Source organism: Musa acuminata, chromosome BXJ2-8 (assembly GCF_036884655.1).
Source record: "Musa acuminata AAA Group cultivar baxijiao chromosome BXJ2-8, Cavendish_Baxijiao_AAA, whole genome shotgun sequence".
Taxonomy (NCBI): Eukaryota; Viridiplantae; Streptophyta; class Magnoliopsida; order Zingiberales; family Musaceae; genus Musa; species Musa acuminata.
The window spans coordinates 33,357,501-33,376,838 of NC_088345.1; the positions used below are offsets into that span (position 1 = coordinate 33,357,501).

At 37.0% G+C, this 19,338-nt stretch overlaps 1 pseudogene; it reads right to left on the reverse strand.

Moving 5' to 3' along the window:
- LOC135583001 (PHD finger protein ALFIN-LIKE 3-like) overlaps positions 1-17,151 on the reverse strand; it is a 17,452-nt pseudogene extending 301 nt beyond the window's left edge.
- Positions 17,152-19,338: the final 2,187 nt, after the last annotated feature.

A 19,338-nucleotide genomic window follows, 5' to 3' on the forward strand; every position in this document is an offset into this window, starting at 1 on the left:
AATACCTCAAAGAGGCTTTTGGCAGATGTGGCCTTATGAGATGCGCCTCTTGCTGTGGCTGCACCTCGGACAACAGTAGTTCTTGATGTGCTTAGCCTTTGCCGGGGTGACCCGCACACACTTCCCATGGTACCACTTCTCACAAGCATCACAGCAGATCCAGAAGTAATCTCCTACAGAGTCGTTCCCTCCACATGAGGCACAAAGATGTTTGTCCTCGTCGTCATTGTTGTCGTTGCCATTTAGGTCTTCAACCTCTTCCTTGATATGCTTTGATTTTGATTTCTTAGCCTGATGCTCTGATGATGCCCTCTGTCATCACCCCCAATGAATAAATGGCTGATTTTAATATATTGTGAGATCTTAAACAGGAAAACTGACTGTGTTGCTAATTTACATTCGAATGTCCACTACTTGGTATCAAACAGCACAATCCAAGTAACAAAATGTCTCTAATCCTAACAGAAACATGATATTTGCTTGCATTAAGAGACTTGCCATTCAAGTAAAAAGGGTTTTGTCGAGCACCAATTTTATTTCAGGAGCACAGGGGATGTTGCTGCTGCTTAATGTAATGAAACAGTTGTGGGCAAGAAAGATTGAACCACAATGAGACAGATTCAATAAAAAGTCATTTTTTAGGGGTTTAAGGAATGATAGAAAAGAAAGCATACAGGAAACCAATAATAACAAGCTTAAACAAGAGGTGGTGTCTTTCCTATCAGCAGATCAATTCTCTTTCTTTTTTTTTTTTTGAATAACAAATCCATGCAGGTGTTGGACAAAAAAAAACCTAATGTCTCCTAAGTCATGTAAACTTCTTTTTTCTTTACTCAACTGATACTAAATATTGCTTTCCGTTCTACTTTGCTGCAAAAATAAGAGCAATTCTACAAATTTGCAACACTAAAATTAGATGGAAGTAATCAAGCACAGTTGCCTGAAATTATTGCTAAAATTTGATGGAAGCTATCAAACACAGTTACTTGAAATCATAGTTTGCTGTACCGAAACATACTGCCCGATATGGGCAATATGTAATAGTCCGACAAGGGACCCATATACATATCGCTCTATACCAGATGGTACTATTACATGATCCCATATCACCCGATACGGGGTCTACATCAGTCGGTAACAGTCGAAATCTGATCATTACCAACCGGTACAAGTCAATAACGATCAAATTTCAACCATTATCGATCGAGGGTTGAGATTGCCTTATTTCAAACGGTCAAATTGATCGTTTGAACCATTGCAAAGGGTTTTTAAACTCTTTTCCACCCTTTTAACTCATTTCACTCTCTCAAACTCTTTCTCACTCACATCTCTCTCTTATTCTTATATTTTCACTCTCCTAAACTTAACAAAGTGATTATTTGTGGATTGAATCAAATTTGAAAGACTAATTTGGGAGGATTAAGAGGAAGAACACTCTAATCAAGAGGTATATGTTCTCTTTCTAGATTTTTATTGGTTTTTGAAATGAGTAAGACTATTTTATGTGGTTAATAACCTAATGTCTAATATGTAGTTTGATATTTTTGACGGTAGAATAGTATTAATTAAGAAGTAATTAAGGTCATTAATGTTATGATTAATATGTTTAATGCTATTTTTTAAAAATTAGACACTTAATGGGTTAAATCTTTGTTTTTCATGTATATTAAGATGATTTATATGTTTGTGATAGTATAATAAGTGTAATTAAGTTTTAATTAAGATTTTTAATGTTGTAATTAGTGATTTTAATGATAATTTAATCAAAATTGATCAATTCAATATCTTTAATACCTATTAGGGTGTTTGACATGGTGCAAGAGGACTAATTAAGGATTAATTAACTATGTTAATACTGTAATTAGTGTATTTAATTATGATGATTTTGAAATTTGACCCATTGGATCAATTAAATGTCTTTAATAACTATTAGAGTGTTTGACATGCTTATAATGATGAAAGAGGAATAATTAAGGGATAACTATGTTAATTATATGATTAATATATTTAATAATAATTTAATCATAATTTAACATATATTGGATCAAATATACGTATTTAATGCTTCTTTGGGTGTTTAACATACTTATAGTGGTAAATTAGAGCTAATTAGGGTTTAATTAAGTTTTTTTATTATTGTGATTAGTGTATTTAATGAAAATTTTAATGATATTGAGTTAATTCTACATATTTAATGTCGAATATGTTGATTGACATATTTATAGTGACAACGGTTTATTCCGTATAATCACATCTTGTTATTTTAAATTAGGGCTAATCACATCTTGCTTATTTGAATCTGTTAGGATCGAGAGCACTAAGAGGGGGGGGTGAATTAGTGCAGCAGAAATCTTACAGCAATTTAAAACCGAAAGGTGCGTTCGTTCGATAAAATCTATTATGATGCAAAAGCCGATTCACAATTTGTATTTAATCGCAGTTTGCGACTAAGCGCAGATTGCGTCCAAGTTCAGTTTATGTCTAAACTCAGTTTTACGTCTAAACGCAGTTTTACGTCTAAACGCAGTTTTACGTCTAAACGCAGTTTTGCGTCTGAACGCAGTTTTACGTCTAAACTCAGTTTTATGTCTAAACGTAGTTTTACATCTAAACGTAGTTTTACGTCTAAACGCAGTTTTACGTCTAAACGCAGTTTTGCGTCTGAACGCAGTTTTACGTCTAAACTCAGTTTTATGTCTAAACGTAGTTTTACGTCTAAACGTAGTTTTACGTCTAAACGCAGTTTTGCGTCTGAACGCAGTTTTACGTCTAAACGCAGTTTTACGTCTAAACGCAGTTTTACGTCTAAACGCAGTTTTTGAACTTTGTAAAGCGTTTTATGAATGCGCAGAAAGCAGTTTGCAGTTATAAATGGAATCAATGCGTTAACGTAAACTGCAATGTAAAGATCGTACGAAAACACCGATTTACGTCTTAATGCAGATTCGGAAAGATCTGAACTTAAAGAATCGTTCGTAAAAGCGCAGAGGGCAGTAGCTATGTAGGAGGTTTGCAGTAATGATAAAGTACTCAAAATAAACGCAAACCAGAGATTTAGAGTGGTTCGGTCAGCCTTGACCTACTCCACTTTTGGCTTCCTCCTCCGACGAGGTCACCGACGTCAACTAGCTGCCTTCCTTCAATGGGCGAAGGCCAACTGCCCTTTTACAGTTTCACTCCTTTTGACGGGCTCAGGAGACAACCCTTACAGATCCTTTCTCTCCTCTCTTTACAACTCAAGACTTGAAGAACAGAAAGAGGAGAACTTTTGGACTTTACACAAATTTGAGCTCTTAGAATCACAGAAAAGATCAAGAATTCGTTGTGGATCTCTCTCTTTTCTGTGCTGAATGGGTGGGGTATTTATAGGCCCCAACCCAGTTCAATTTTGGAGCTCAAAACGATCAAATCCCGGAATTCCGGGATCAGGCGGTTACACCTCTTGACTGGAGAGGTGGCACCGCCTAGCAGAGCTCGAAGACTGAGCTCAGGCGATTGCACCTCTCTGCCAGAGCTCGAAGACTGAGCTCGGTGGTTGCACCGCCTGGCAGAGCTCAAAGACTGAGCTCGGTGGTTGCACCGCCTAGCAGAGCTCGAAGTCTGAGCTCGGTGGTTACATCACCTGGCAGAGCTCGAAACTGAGCTCAGGCTGATGCACCTCTCTGCCAGAGCTCGAAGACTGAGCTCGGTGGTTGCACCGCCTGGCAGAGCTCGAAGACTGAGCTCGGTGGTTGCACCGCCTGGCAGAGCTCGAAGTCTGAGCTCGGTGGTTGCTCCGCCTGGCAGAGCTCGAAACTTGAGCTCTGGCGGTGCTACCTCTTGACAGAGGAGGTTGCACCGCCCAGTCTCGCTGGGAGACTTAGCCTGGGCGGTGCTACCTCCAACCCTGGCGGTGGCACCTCTTTCACTATTCCAGCTCACTTGGTTTGGCTCCAAACTTGGTCCAAACCAGTCCGAACTTGGGCCTAATTGGCCCCTACTTGGGTTATAGGATTAACACCTAATCCTAACCCTAATTAACGTGCTAACTATGAATTTAAAGACATTTTCTAAGCTATTACAAAGTCCGCAAGTCAAGACTTCTTCTGGCGAGCTTCCGGCAAACTTCCGGCGGTCTTCCGATGAACTCTCAGAAACCATTCTGCGGACTCCCGGCAAGCTCCTAGACTTCACGATTTGATCTTAGCGAGTTTCAACGAGCTTCGTCGGCAAGCTCCGATCTTTCTCGGCGAGCTCCGCGAACTTCCAACGAACCTTCCGGCGAGCTTCCGAAAAACCCTTCGGCAAGCTCCCGACTCATTCTCGGCTAGTTCCGGTAGCATTCTCGACGAACCTTCGGACTTCCGTCGAACTCTCGAACTCGCAACAAATCCTTCGCGCTTGACTCCGACACTTTGTTTCGCTTTATGTCTTCATTGTTATCATAGTTAATCCTGCACAACAAAACAAAACTTCGATCGAGACAATTAATCCTAAGCAATTAACCAAGTTGTCCGACATGTCATTGGTCCCTCGACGCTTCGTCCGATTCTTCGGCGCATCGTCCTCTTCTGCAACCTATTGCCCAATCGGCCAGTTGACTCGGCAACTCCGATATCCTTGGCACAATACCCGCTCTTCTTGGCCCGATGCCCGAGTCCACGGCCCGAAGCCTTCTGTCGATACGTCGACCGATCCACCGGCCTGACGTCCAATCTTCTGACATATTCCTTCGGCACAACATGATTTTCTTTAATTATCTCATCCTGATCGAAGCATCCTGCGTCACTCAAAACGCAGATTAAATCATAAACATATATCAAGTAGTTTCATCATCAAAATACGAGATTCAACAGAATCAATTTTGATAGGAACATGATACCAAATAAACAAGCACATGATGACGCTTAGAATCATGCCCGAAAGATAGACAAGGACCATCATCATTAACAATGCATTTATTGTAACTACATCGACAAGGGTGGAGAAATTACCTGGGTGAAGATGCATTTGGTCGACGAGTATCCAATATTACAAAATACAATAAGGTTCCGACGGAGGTCCGTAAATCCTTTCAAGACAAGTTACAACAAGAAAGGGAAGATACAATGAAAAAGAAGGCAAAAGCTAAGGAAGAACACTATAGGGCTACGTAGGAGCCGGTTTATGAGGAATATGAGGGTCACAACGATGAAATCGACCCGAATCTTAGAGTTGGTATTCGTGTATCATTGGAGCACCTACACATATATGAGGAAGCAATGAGGCATCATTACCTTGACCCACAATGAGAGCGTGGCAGTGGCAATGGGCCTGTGTCACAAGGAATCCAGAGGTCGGTCGACATAAGACAACCAACTGCCCCTCAATTAAGTCAAATTGGGAGCATGAGGCAGGGTGGAATTCGTGGTTTTGTGAGAGGACTTGGCAGGAGGTCAAGACCAGATATTATTGATATTGATCCGCAAGCCTGTCCTCCACAAACAATGAAGCAGACACGGACCAACGATGCATATTAAAAAGAAAAGAAATGGGATATTGGAAAGGCAATTGTAAAACGGTTCAACTTCCATATGATTCCAAAAAACACAACCCAAGGTAAGAGCATGATCTCTTCTATTCAAAAGTTTAGCACAAGGATCTAACCTCCAACACCAAAGGAGAACCACAACATATATTTAGATAAGGTGACAGAACTGAAGGATTGGATCAAATCCTTCAAGAGGCAATGGGATGAATATGAGATGACACTAATGTGTGATAGTTGGGCAGGGCCAACAAGAATGAGTATCATCAATTTTCTTGTTTATTGCAACAAACGAATGGTTTTTCATAAGTCAGTTAATGCTTCCAACACGATTCAAGATGCAAAATATATTAAAAACCTAATGGACACTGCAGTAGAGGAAATCAGACCATAGTACATTGTCCAGATAGTCACCGACAATGGGGCCAATTTCAAGAATGGTGGTTTACAATTGATGGAAACAAGGAAAACATTGTTTTGAACTCTATGTGCAATTTATTGCATGGATTTAATGCTGAAGGATATTGATGAGCTACCATCAGTCAGCAAGTATGTAACTCAAGCATAGCCGATCACAAAGTTTATATATAATCATCATTGAGTCTACACTTTAATGCAAAAGTATATATATAGTGAGATACTCAAACTTAGAGTCACTCAGTTTGCTACAAATTTTATTGTCTTAAAGTCAATACAGTAAAAGAGGCAAGGCTTCAAGGTAATGGTTACCTCAAAGGAATGGTCTAATTCCAGATATTCGAGATCGATGGAAAAAAAAAAAAAAGACTATTCTTTCTTCTAGGTTTTAGGATACCATGAAAGAAATCATAATAAGAGTAAAGCCACCTTACGTTATCTTCCGTGAAGTCGATATGGACAAGGATCTCTAAGTGCCTTATCTTAGATATATACTAATTACAGTAAAAGAGGAGGTCAAGAAAGCATTCAAAGATGATTTTAAACTTGAGCAATACTTACAAATCATCGATCGTAGGACTGAAGTTCATATGGACTAAGATATCTATAATGTAAGTAAATTCATATTCAATGTAAAAAAATTTATAATTTTTTAATATTTAAAAATTCTTACTAACAAAATTATTTGTCTTGCAGCGTATTATCTAAATCCAATCAAATTTCGATATAGTCTTGGAATGAGATCAAATTTATTATCGACACTAAGAAATATAATATATCGACTTTTGTCAAACACTACCGATGCTATTATAAAGGGCTAATTATTTCAGGAAATAATTGATTCATTCTCCGACGTTGTAGCTATATCGTGTCAATACAATATAGATCCTAGTGACGAAAAGTTACACACATGTTGATTATAGACTATATTTGATATTAACTATTTGTTATGCTAATAAAGCCCTATTTATATCCTTTTACAATCGATTGGTGGCTATAATTTGGAGGGGACACACCAAATTTAAGGAAGGTTATCATCCGTATACTTTCGCAGATGACGACATCTAGTGGTTGCGATTGTAATTGGTCAACGTTTGCATTGATTCACACGAAGGTCCGTAACAGACTATCGTATAAACGGTTGGAGATACTAGTATATGTCCATTATAATATGTGGCTAAGATTATGATGTGCCGAGTTAGACAAGGAGCCAAAGCAAACAGAGATTGATCCCATCGGCCTCCAATTCTACAACGAAGATTTAAAGTCAATGTTAGAGCGAGTCGAAGTAACGGAGAACCAAGAAGATCCTCTACTTGATGAGGTGGGATATCCTCGATGTCCTTTATGTTTTATTACCAAGAGGAAGCACATCCCCAAAAAGAGGAAGCACATCCCCAGCAAGAGGAAGATTCCCCTCGATTAGAACGTAGTGGAAGGAGATGAAAAACATCAAGTCAAACTACTCGAGTAACTAGAAACACCCAACTGTCATAGTTGTCCGCCCAACGTACAAAGGAAATGGCAAAGAGAAAGACAGTAGCATCAACTATATAGTTGGAAAGTATCAAGTCGGTCGACGAAATCATTTCTTTGTATATAATTCAATATTAACGGAAGGATAGTCCAGAACGTACAAAAAAGCTATTCCTCAAAGTTCGAAAAAAGATATGTCACTATTCTTTCCTAATTTAGATTATTTTTGTTAAAATTATATTAAATTTATATTTATTTTTAACTTTAAAATCATAATCTAACTTTTTTTTTTATTTTTTAGATATTTTTGGAGCCATTTTCGATGATTTTTGGCATACCGTCGGTACGCCTCGATATGTACCATACCGATACATGGTTGGTATGCCAGTATGGATCGATACAGTGAATCTTGCCAAAAATAGTTGCTAATTTCTGAAAAGTAAATAAAAAGCCCCATTATATTCTATAACTATTAAGTTAAATTAAATGGCAAATGCAGGTCATTATCTTGAATAAAAAGCAGTAAAAGATATCATGCATCCCCTGCCATTTCTGTGTGACAGCATAATTTCCTATTTGAATCACAACTGAACAAGTAAAATGGTACTTTTCAAGTAGAAAGCATCTAAGATTCCACTTACCAATTTGGAATTTGACTTCGATTTATTACTGCTGTGTTTAGAACCAGAGACCCTCTGTAGATTCATTTCACTTACTACTTCACATAACGTAGGAAGATCAGCTATCATAACTGAGAGGTGTTTCCTGCAATGCAGAAAATCAATCAAGTTTCTTTTGTAGCTGAAAACCACATATAACTAAGAGAAAGGTTCACTTGATTATAAAATCAAGACAATTGTACTGTTGAAATTAAATGGTGAGAAGAGAGAGGAGAGAAAACTATCACAATAGATCAAAGAGAGTAAGGGTCTAAAAATAACTAATATGTTGATTAAAAACCATTATTAAGGTGCCCATAGTTTTCGACTAAAAAGCATAGACTCGAACATGAGACATGACACAATACGACACAGATATGACGACACACCATTTTTAAAAAAATTAGGATTAACATGAGTTTTATAGTACTAACAAGTAGTAATCCTCATTATGAACCAAACTGGATTTTGTAAATCTAAAGTTCAAGACTTACATTTCCATAACACAAAAACAAAATAATAAAAGAACATGACAGAAAGGTTCAGAAACCAAATCATATAATATGAGCTCAGGAAAATTGGACAAGGAAATGATCTATAACATATGTAACATATAACATCAAGAAAAGAACATGGTATGTGGTTTCTTGATAACCAAAAAACACAAACTCAAAATATATGCTCATAAAATCTGAAGAATGTTTTAAATTGTAGTGGAACTCTGAATAAGACTACAGTTCTTTTGGTAGCTTAGTATGTTAATAAGAAGTCAGATAACATTGGTACCAATATACAAAGACACTAGTGTGGAACAGAAACCACAAAACTTTTAGGAATTCATCTGTGTGTGAAAAATAAACCAGAATCTTGTTTTAGTTAAGAATCTGCAGAAAGCGAAGAGCTTGGCAATAGTTAAACCACAATCAAAGAATCTGCAGAAAGCAGAAAGCTTGGACAATAGTTAAACCACAAGCATGAAAGCAAAGAATCTGTGTGTGTCCTAACTTCTTACTTATGAGAGGAACAGACCCTAATCAACTTGCTTTTCAAACCTAGAACCATCCTCTGTGAGCCATACCTATGATTTTTGATGGTTGAACTGGAAGACTTTTTCTTATGAAAGAAATCGAGACTATCTTCGTTCTTCCATGCACATGAATTCACACAGCGAAAGCCAAAGCAAGTGACACCCAGTCTCAAACCAGGTGGTGTTACTTTCGTGCTTCAAATTCCAGGATGACCAAGAGCACTTGAGAAAAAACCCTGACAAATCAAGACTCGAAAAGGAGAAGGGTCGGAAATCTGAGACCAAACCCAAAGATCGAACCAGAAACCAGAAATCCGGGTCCTGGGAAGCAGAAAGAGAGGACCACATAGGGTTCAGTACAATAGAAGTGGGCGAACTGCGAACGACGGGTCAGCCTGATACCTTGCGAAACAGCAGCAGAAGGTGAGGAAGAAGGGTCTGTCGGATGACAGCGAGGTCGCCGAGGGCCTGAGGACACATGTCCAGCTGTGTTGGCGACATATCCATCTCCGACACAGGTATGTCCCCAAAATCCACATGTCGGTGCTTCACAGGTTTTCGGAAGAAAAATTTTGAACTAAATTATACAAGAATCAGAAAGTACTTGATTTTCATATGAATAAAGAATAAAAACACCATCAACATGAACTACATCGCTTAGAACGAGTATAATATAGAGACATAACAAGTTATCAAGAAACTATAGCAGAAACAGTTGTAGTGAAGTCAATCTATTAACAAAATAAAAAAAGCAGATTATCACGAAGACATAGCTAATTTCAGAAATAAATATGTCTAGCCTTCTTTGTGTGACGATATTATGTTTTTTACAACAAATTACAAATTAATGCAGTATAAAAAGATACAGAACAATTCAAATACAGCTACATGAAGTTCAGAAATTATCTATTATCCAACATTATTTAGAAGCAACACTTGAGAAAGATCTCAAGTTGCAAAGAAAGATCTTGTTTTCTCAACTAGAACCAAATAGTACAAGGAAGAAAGATCTCAAGTTGCAAAGAAAGCAAGACCTCCTTGTTCTCTCAAAACTGATCAACTGAATCCCTATAGATTACACTTCTCTCAAAACTGACACTTTTCTTCTCCAGGCATACTCGGAGAAAGTGACTAAGAAGATAAAGAAATAAATTGATTTAGAGTGGCCTCAAAAACTTTGAGATCCTTGCAATACTTTATCAGGTTGCAAAAATTCCATTTGTTAATAAAGTTCCTTTATTTTTAGTGCAGTTTTGTGCAATGACTGTTGTATCACTGGATACAATATAGTATGAAACGGATGGTACACACGAAACTGATCCGCCCGACGACTGGTATGCGGACCAGCTCATTTTAGGCGGTATGCAGGAAGAGGAGGGTATACTGCTCAGTACATACTAGTTCAAGGGTATTCTTAATCATCTGGTAAGGCAAATACTCGATCATCACCGACCTATAACGGTACTAGTTCAAGTGTCAATTCAATTGTGGTCAAACGGTAAATCTTTTTAGGCTGGTACCCTTCTTTTATAAGCCCTTCCTTCCCCTCAGTCACTCACACTCTTTCTCACTCTCTTTCTCGATAAAACATTCTAATTGCTCACTCTCTCTCACTCTCTTTCTCAATTAAAAATCTTAATCAGTGATTCGAGCTCGTCAAAAACTTCAAAAGCTTCAATTAGAGGGATTCAAATGCATCATTTGGTGGAAGATCTCTTCAATTAAATTAAAGGTATTTATTTTTTTCCAACATTTTAGTTATCTTTTGATATAATTACATCCTTATTACTAATGTTTTTAATTTTGTACCATACCGCCCAATACGGGCAGTACGTACCAATCCGCCAGCAGGCCGGCATGCGAACCACCCGCTACTGGGTTGTATCAAGTTTTTGGCCTCGTATCGAGTGGTAACGGTCAAAATTTCAACCGTTACCCACCTATACTGGGCAGTATCGATCAATTTCGATCGTTACCGGCTTGTACTGGGCGGTACCAATCGATTTCGATCGTTACCGACCTGTACCAAAGGCATCATATGTGACCAAGGGGGAGCAATGCCAACAGGGTAAAAAGAACGAAAATTGCAACACAACTCAATCAAAAGATACAACTTTTGGAATTTCCACTTCGAAAAGAACAACAAGAACAGCTACAAAACGTCAAAGTAATCAAATCATAGCATGAAATCTTTCCACGAGCCAATAAACAGAAATGTTGAGGCAAAAGGAACAATGCTAACCACATGAAGATACCACAAACCACAATAAATCACTAAACCAAGAAGAATCGAAGAGTGGTTTTGCATCTACGAGGCGTACAGGAGGCAACATATGCAACCAAGGGAGCAGCGTTGACATGGGGAGGAGGGCAGATTTGAGATGAAATATAGCCGTCGCCAACCTTAGTTCCTGCATGTGGTAGTTCGTACTCACATGTGAGACGAACCAGTTCATGAGTGGAACCAGTGCAATGACCAAGCGAGAGCCAATCCAAGTTTAGATGATGAACCAAATCATGTTATTTGGTTTGCAAGATTGACCAAGCTCAAGCTTTAATGAAAGAATCGGTACCTGTACAGGTCGATTTTAACCTATACGGTATGGTATCCTGGTACTGTACCATATCGAGCAAAGCTCGGTACACCCATACGGTACATGATTTAAAACCTTTATTAGTGTCTTATTATGAATAACTATAGTTGATTATTGTATTTCTCTTAATATTAGGCTTAAATAGGTCCATTATCATATTTTTAGCACAAATTAGAGATAATTTTGCCTAAACACACCTAGTTCGGTATAACTAGGGTCATTATCTTTCCTTAGGGCTAATTTGGGATAGTTAGGTCTAACTAGGGTGATTAGTGTCTCTCTCTAAAATCTAGGCTCAATTAAGTCCATCATGTTAATTTTTTGGGTCAATTTGGGGTAATTAAGGTAAAAATATATAATTACTGACCATTTATGACTCATTTTCATTTTATTCTTATTAAAATTAAATTAAAATTATATTAAATTAGGATAAAAAGGGTTTAAAAAGGAATTTTGATTTTTCATCCATTTTCTGGCCCATTTTTCGAAAACCAAAATGTACCAATTCGAGCCAAGACTAGCATCGTCAGTCTGCACAAGACAATCGACCTTGGTTTTGTGTACTTTTTTTGATCTACCAAATTATGTCATTTGTGAGCCACCAAGGACTCTGCTGTTGTGATCATTCAAGTAGTCTAACTAGTCTGCCATGAAGGAATGCTACATAGATAAGTTTGACAATGCCAAGTCCACAATAGCATGAAGGGACATGATTCAAGAGTAATTTAGTTTATATTTTGATTGAATAAATTTGATTAGTTTAAGGATATTTTGCATACATCATAAGTTGCCACACAACAGCATCTACCAAATGGAAAGAAAAAGAAATAAATACAAAAAATGAAAGAAATATTGATTGAAGTTTAGAAATCTTGATTAAAGATTCATCTCTATAAGTAAAGAAGTAAATATCACAAAAGAGAAAGATTATTCTTCAAATCAATTCAAGAAAATTATCTTCTTTGGAGGGAGTAACAATTCATGTATTTGATTTGATGCAATATAATTTTTCTTACTTTTATATTTTTTCCTCTTTTACTTTGATCTATAAAAAGAGGCTAGAAAATTATAATGTATCATCAAAAAAATGGATGAATGAATTGATATTTACACTTGCAGTTGTTTTTATGATTAAATGATTTCATCATCCATGTGAAAGATGTGTGGAGGAGTAAGATTTTATCCTAGGAGTGTTCCATCATCATGCCCAATCGGACAAGTTCCTATGCAACGAAAGCATATGATGTAGGAGCAATTTAATTTATATTTTATTTGAATAAATTTTATTAGTTTAGGGATATTCTGCATATGCCATAAGTTGCTACATGACGACATCTACTCGAGACAAAAAAAACACCAAATATAAAAAAATAAAAAATGTTGATTAAAGAATACAAATCTTGACCAAAGATGTTAGAGATTTATCTATACAAAAATTAAAGTCATTATTCTTCAAATCAATTTAAGAATATTATCTTTCCTAATATGTATTTGATGTGATTTAATTATGATTTTTATATTTTTTATATTTTTTATATTTTTCTTGTTTTCTCTTATACTTGAGTCTATAAAAAGGCTAGAACACTGTAATGTATCACTAGAGAAATGAATCGAGTTATATTCTCATATTATGTGCAAGTGATGCAAGACCACAGTAGTTTTTTCCGATGGAATGATTCCATCAGCCGAGATGTGCAGAGGTGTAATGTCTTCATCTTGAGAGCGAGTTCGATAGTTATCCCTAATTTTCCTATTATCTTCGAGCATTATCATTCCCCTTTCTCTTTCTATTATTCTATTATCAAAAAATAAACATTGGTACTCATTCTACAGACATGTATGCAAAATCCTCCTTTTGAAAGATGTATCTCAAAATTTTCATTCAAGTATTTACTAATGCCAAAAATACAGTGTTACTTTTGTAATTTTTTCAGTAGTTGACAGCAAACGTCTTCTTCAAAGTGTTATAGTTGCATTCTAATTCTTTTAGAATGGGAAGAAAATAGCTTGATAAGATGAAATGTTAGTAACCTAAATTCCTGGAAGACTATTTTAGAGATCTCCAAGTGGTTTGTTATATCTACGGACAAACTCATTCTGACAGTAAGTTCTTTTTACACAGTCCATGTCTTGCAGTATGGTGATTAAACAACAAAAATGCCAGACAGTCTGAATGAGATATCACATAAAGTACAATATTTCCCATAATTCACAATGAAAAGAATAATGAATTCTCAGGCCCATGGAGCTATGCTTAAAAGGTATCTAAAAATAAAAGACTTGGAAATGCTTCATTAGAGATTAATGAATAGACAATAATAACAACAAAAGAGAAATCAGACTAGTAGATGAAAGTCAAGTGGTATTTGCTCACCTTTGTGTTCTATCAAACTGAAACCTCCCACCGAAATAAGATGCTAAGGCATTTAACCATGCGTCACTGTGTATAGCAACCAAAGATAACCAGTCCTTCTTGTTCGTTCCATCTCTTGCAAAGTTAATACCCAATACAGGCTCTGGAATCTCTGGAGGAACTTCATCTGCAGGTAAATTAACCTCCCAGTGCTCGTCAGGAAATCCATAAAGACACAGATTTTCCTTTGCTGCAAGAAGTAAATTTGATTAAGAGCTACAGCCATAGGAAGTAACATAAGCTGATTAACGACAGCAATCAATAATAAAGCAGAAAAACCAAATTCTCCAGCAAACTTTGGATCTGCATTTTGAAAGTCAGGTCAACAAAAACTCAATACACAGCAAAGATGCATCAGTCTACTAGATATGCATACGATAGGTCTCAGTCACATAAAAATGTAGCTAAATAATAGATATTCTAGAAATTGTATCACAAGCAGAACCATGGAGCCCATATTTCAAATATATGTTCCAATTACCATATATTAACACTGAAAATATGAATCTCAATTTGGTAAAAATATTGAATGTGATTGTTTGCTAGATGCTAAACAGATATAGGAATTAAAACAATAAACTAATACTGAATCAAATAAGTCCAAGTCTAAAATAACCAGTATTCGAACAAAGAAAAAATACAAATTTGACTAACATGTTGGCCCTGATCTGTATAGTGTTAAATTGATATTACAGTACAGACTGATACCATGATATTTGAAACTATTAATAAGAATATCACAAGTCTCCTATGAAATTATGCATCAATGGAAAGAAAGTTATGATTTCCTATTTTTATATTCCTGTTTAAATGATAATTCACTATGATCGTTACTGATGCAGAAGATAGATCTTATAAGATAAGTTTGCAGGCCGATCACTCAATTGCTTAAATTTACAAAGCCTATGTTCATGGAAATAATGAATGATGCAAGTGAGGAGAAATGACATGATAGAACAATAACAAATACTTATAATTCAAATTTCTGTTATAAAACATGTACGAATTACAAATAAGCAGAAAATACAAAATAAAAGGGAAGCATACTGTTGAGATTTAACACTCGAAGAAGTGAAGATTTCATGTCTATGATTGACAGAACCCAATAAACTACCAAATGGATCATTGGCATGTTACAAATCACGAAGAGAAGATTTCATGTCTATGATTGACAGAACCCAATAAACTACCAAATGGATCATTGGCATGTTACGAATCCCGAAGTTTATATTTACATGACAATAATTAATGTAGTCTCGTGGCATACATAAAATAGTTGCATGTAGTTATCAGGCTGAAAACTGAAGCACAGTTTACTGTGTTCTTAATTGTTGATATATTCCAACCATTGTTGGTTGGTATTGACATAGAGCAAATTGCCTGACTAGAATTAAAATAATGGAATAGTAAGTATAAATATAAATGATGTGTTGATAGTTGAGGCTAACTACAAGGTGTGATGCTGATGATTAGAAGCAATAATAGCTATGCTAAACATCGATGTGCTGCTCTATTATTTTTCCTTCAACATGCCACTCTATTTTTTACCTAATTTTTGGTCAATATTGGGAATTTCTTCCATTCAAATGCTCAACAAATCCAATATATTTATAATAATGCTATGACAGAAGAACTGTACAAAGTTTACATACAGACAATGTACTGTGAAGTGGATGGAGTCACTTCCTAAATCAAAGCCTAGAAATATAGGTGTTATATTATGATGTTTAACAAAAATACCCTCATCAATTATGCACACATTCTCCCACCCATCTGATTTTAAACACAAGCCTCCTTAGTTATAACACCCATTCTTTTTATGGGCATTCCACTTCCCTACATATGTTAGGCCCTCTGTCCTCCATATAGATAAGGCTCAAATTTCATGTACCGGTCAGGGCTTGGACTGTTACCATACCATGTCGATATGCTGGTGCAAACTGAGTTTTAAAAAAAGCCTGAAAAAAAATGCCACAAATGGGTTGAAAAAACAAAAAGAAGAAATTGCCATATACAGGCCCTATACCAGGCATACCATCTACTTTGCCCTAGTCCATGTATTGGTAAGTTGTCAGACCAGTAAATACCATCCGAATCGTATTGGATGGTATTGCCAACCTTGCTTACACAACCATCAAAGATGACAACCTCTAAGTTGTACATGGTAAAATCCATGTGGACCCATAGAATTCTTGCTTCATCATCAAAAAGTGCCAATCATTTTGTACTACCCAACCTACAGGTGCAGATGATTTAATAGCTTACTTGGCCAATAGATGGTCCAGTCACACTTCATCAACCACTTATCATTTTATCAAGAATTTCCATGAAAGACCCTTCGATCAATTGGTTGCTGCTAATTCGTGCTACGAACAAAATCAAACCCTAAACACTGGGCCAACGAATATCGAGTAAAAATCACCCCTTAAGTTGCACCCGCAATTAACCCCTTCGACATTGCTACTAACTAATGATTTCATAACGCCACTACTATCGACCGCACATGTAACAGCGTTACCAACGTCATAAGACTGGAATACAAGAGCAAGTGAAATGCTCTGCAGCGTTCAGATGATATAGAAGAATCTCCAAGGGCCTAAATATAGGGAACAGCAAGAGCTTAAAAAATTCGAACTTTCTATTATAACGAAGCAATGTAAAAGAACTCGACTTGCAGGAGGCAGTGTAATCAGTTACCAGGATCGCATTGTTGGTGGAAATCCTCAAAATCTGCAGCGGAAAGAGACAGGAAAAGAACCAAAAGTCAGTAAAGATCGCATCACCGCGAGAGAAGATAAGGGCGAAGAAGGTGGAATTACCGGCGGTGAGGGCCTTGAGGATGCCGGCTCGCGGGCCTTGATGTCGTGGAAGACGTATTCCACCAAGTCCTCTTCGCTGGCGGTCAATCCACGGTCCATTCCGCAGCGTTAATAGACGATCGGGTGATCGTATTGACGAAGGAATTGGGCGACAAGGGCGCGGGCGGGACTCGTGAGAGACGGGAGAAGAAGAACGACGAGGGGGAGAGACAAACATGTATAAGAGACGAAGTGCTTGGCGACGCCTTTGTCTAGCTACTTCCTCCATCGATCTACCTGTCCGATGATTTGACAGAGTTCAGGAAAGCCCCACAACTTCTCGGTGTGATTGGTGATTAGTAAAACACGTAGTATCGGGACTCATTTTCCTCATATAAAATATGATTTGTACTTCGACTTGGATACTAATTACTTCTAATATAAAAGAAGGAGAACACCCATTTGTTGTCATCACATGTCATGAGCGGGCCCCACAGCCCTGGTGTGGCGAGGGCGTGTCGTTTTGTATTCCCGAGTCCCATTTAAATTGGGAGTTTAACTCGGACAAATTGCCCGAAAAAAAACTCTGTTTGGGTTTTTTCGGAAATTACCTCTTATTTTTAGAATTTTATACTTTTTAATCTAAGAATATTCCTGATTTGATAGCCACTTACCTATTCAATTTCTTTTCCCCTTTCCTATGAACTGGTTTATAGGATCAGTCTAGTAACAAATTTTTATAATATGCTAAGTTGTTTTCGGTAATACTAAGAAAATATTATAACATAATAATTTTATACAAAATTTATAATATTACTATGATGAACTCCTAAAAAAAATCTCTAACCTTAGGCTTTTCTCGTAGTGCATCCTATATTTTAAACATTCTCATAGAACGTCCCGTAGTTACATGAAAAAATCATTTTTCCCTTATAATTTTGAAAAAAATTTATCGCACCCTAACCCTAGCCATGCTTGGCTACTCGATCTGTGGACCATTACCAGCCTATCAGCCCTTGTTGTGGCCCTAGCGTAAAGGTATAGGTGCCAAATGGAGGGTGCAGTGGGTGATTTCGATGTTGCCTATAGCTCATATGTGAAAGAGTAGGTATTAGAACCATTTTGGCACTAAGAAAGGGCTGAATTAGTACTTTCAAAAAAATTACGATTTGAAAATTTCATTCGATAAAACTCGTATCGAAAAACGTTTAAGCTTAGAGAGAAAGTAAGAGTAGTAAACAATTAAATCAATAAGTAATGATAATAAAAAGCAAGAAGATAGTACAAATTGAGTTTATAGTAGTTCAATCATTGTAACCTACGTCCACTCCCGATTCCTCTTCCGTCGAGGCCACCGACATTCATTAACGATCATCTTTTAATGGGCATAGACCAACTACCCTCTTACAACTCTTTTTTCTTTTTATGGATTTAGGAGACAACCTTTACAAGTCTCATACCTCTCTTAGAATAATCACAAAACTTAAGGAGGAGGAGGAGGACACTTAGTATTTTTATAACTTTTCAACTCAAAATCACAACCCCTTTCTACTTTATTTCTTGCTTCCCCAAGCAGGAAAGAGTGAGGTATTTATAGACCCTAAATGATTTTAAAAATAGAGCTAAAAAAAAATCTCATCCTGAGTTTCTGGGGAACTGACGGTACCAGCGCCTGTCAAGCTAACAACCGATAGTACCACTGCCCAATTTGGGTGTTCCCACCACCTGACATAGATGGTACTACCGCTCAAGTTTCCTGGAGACGTACACTATCTAACAGGTGTTAGGATCGAGAGCACTAAGAGGGGGGGGGTGAATTAGTGCAGCGGAAATCTTACAGCGATTAAAAACCAAAAGCTGCGTTCGTTCAAAAACTATTATGATGCAAAAGCAAATTCTCAGTTTGTATCTAAGTGCAGTTTGCGTCTAAGCGCAGATTGCGTCTAAGCGCAGTTTTGCGTCTAAGCGCAGTTTACGTCTAAACTCAGATTTACGTCTAAACGCAGATTTACGTCTAAACGCAGATTTACGTCTAAACGCAGATTTACGTCTAAACGCAGTTTTACGTCTAAACGCAGATTTACGTCTAAACTCAGATTTACGTCTTAAACTCAGATTTACGTCTAAATGCAGATTTACGTCTAAACGCAGTTTTACGTCTAGACGCAGATTTACGTCTAAACTTTGAAACTTGTTTGTATACTCGCAGAAGGCAGTATGCAGTTGAAATCAAGACGTAAACGTGAACTGAGATCTGATGATTGAGCGAGGAAAGCCGATTTACGTCTAAATGCAGTTTAACGTCTAAATGCTGAAACTCGTTCGTAAAATCGTAGAGGAAAGTTTGCAGTTATCAATAGGATCAAAATGTAAGTGTAAACTACAAAGAAGCTCGTTCGTAAAAGCACGGAAGACAGTTCTGCAGAATCAAACGTAAACGTAAACAGT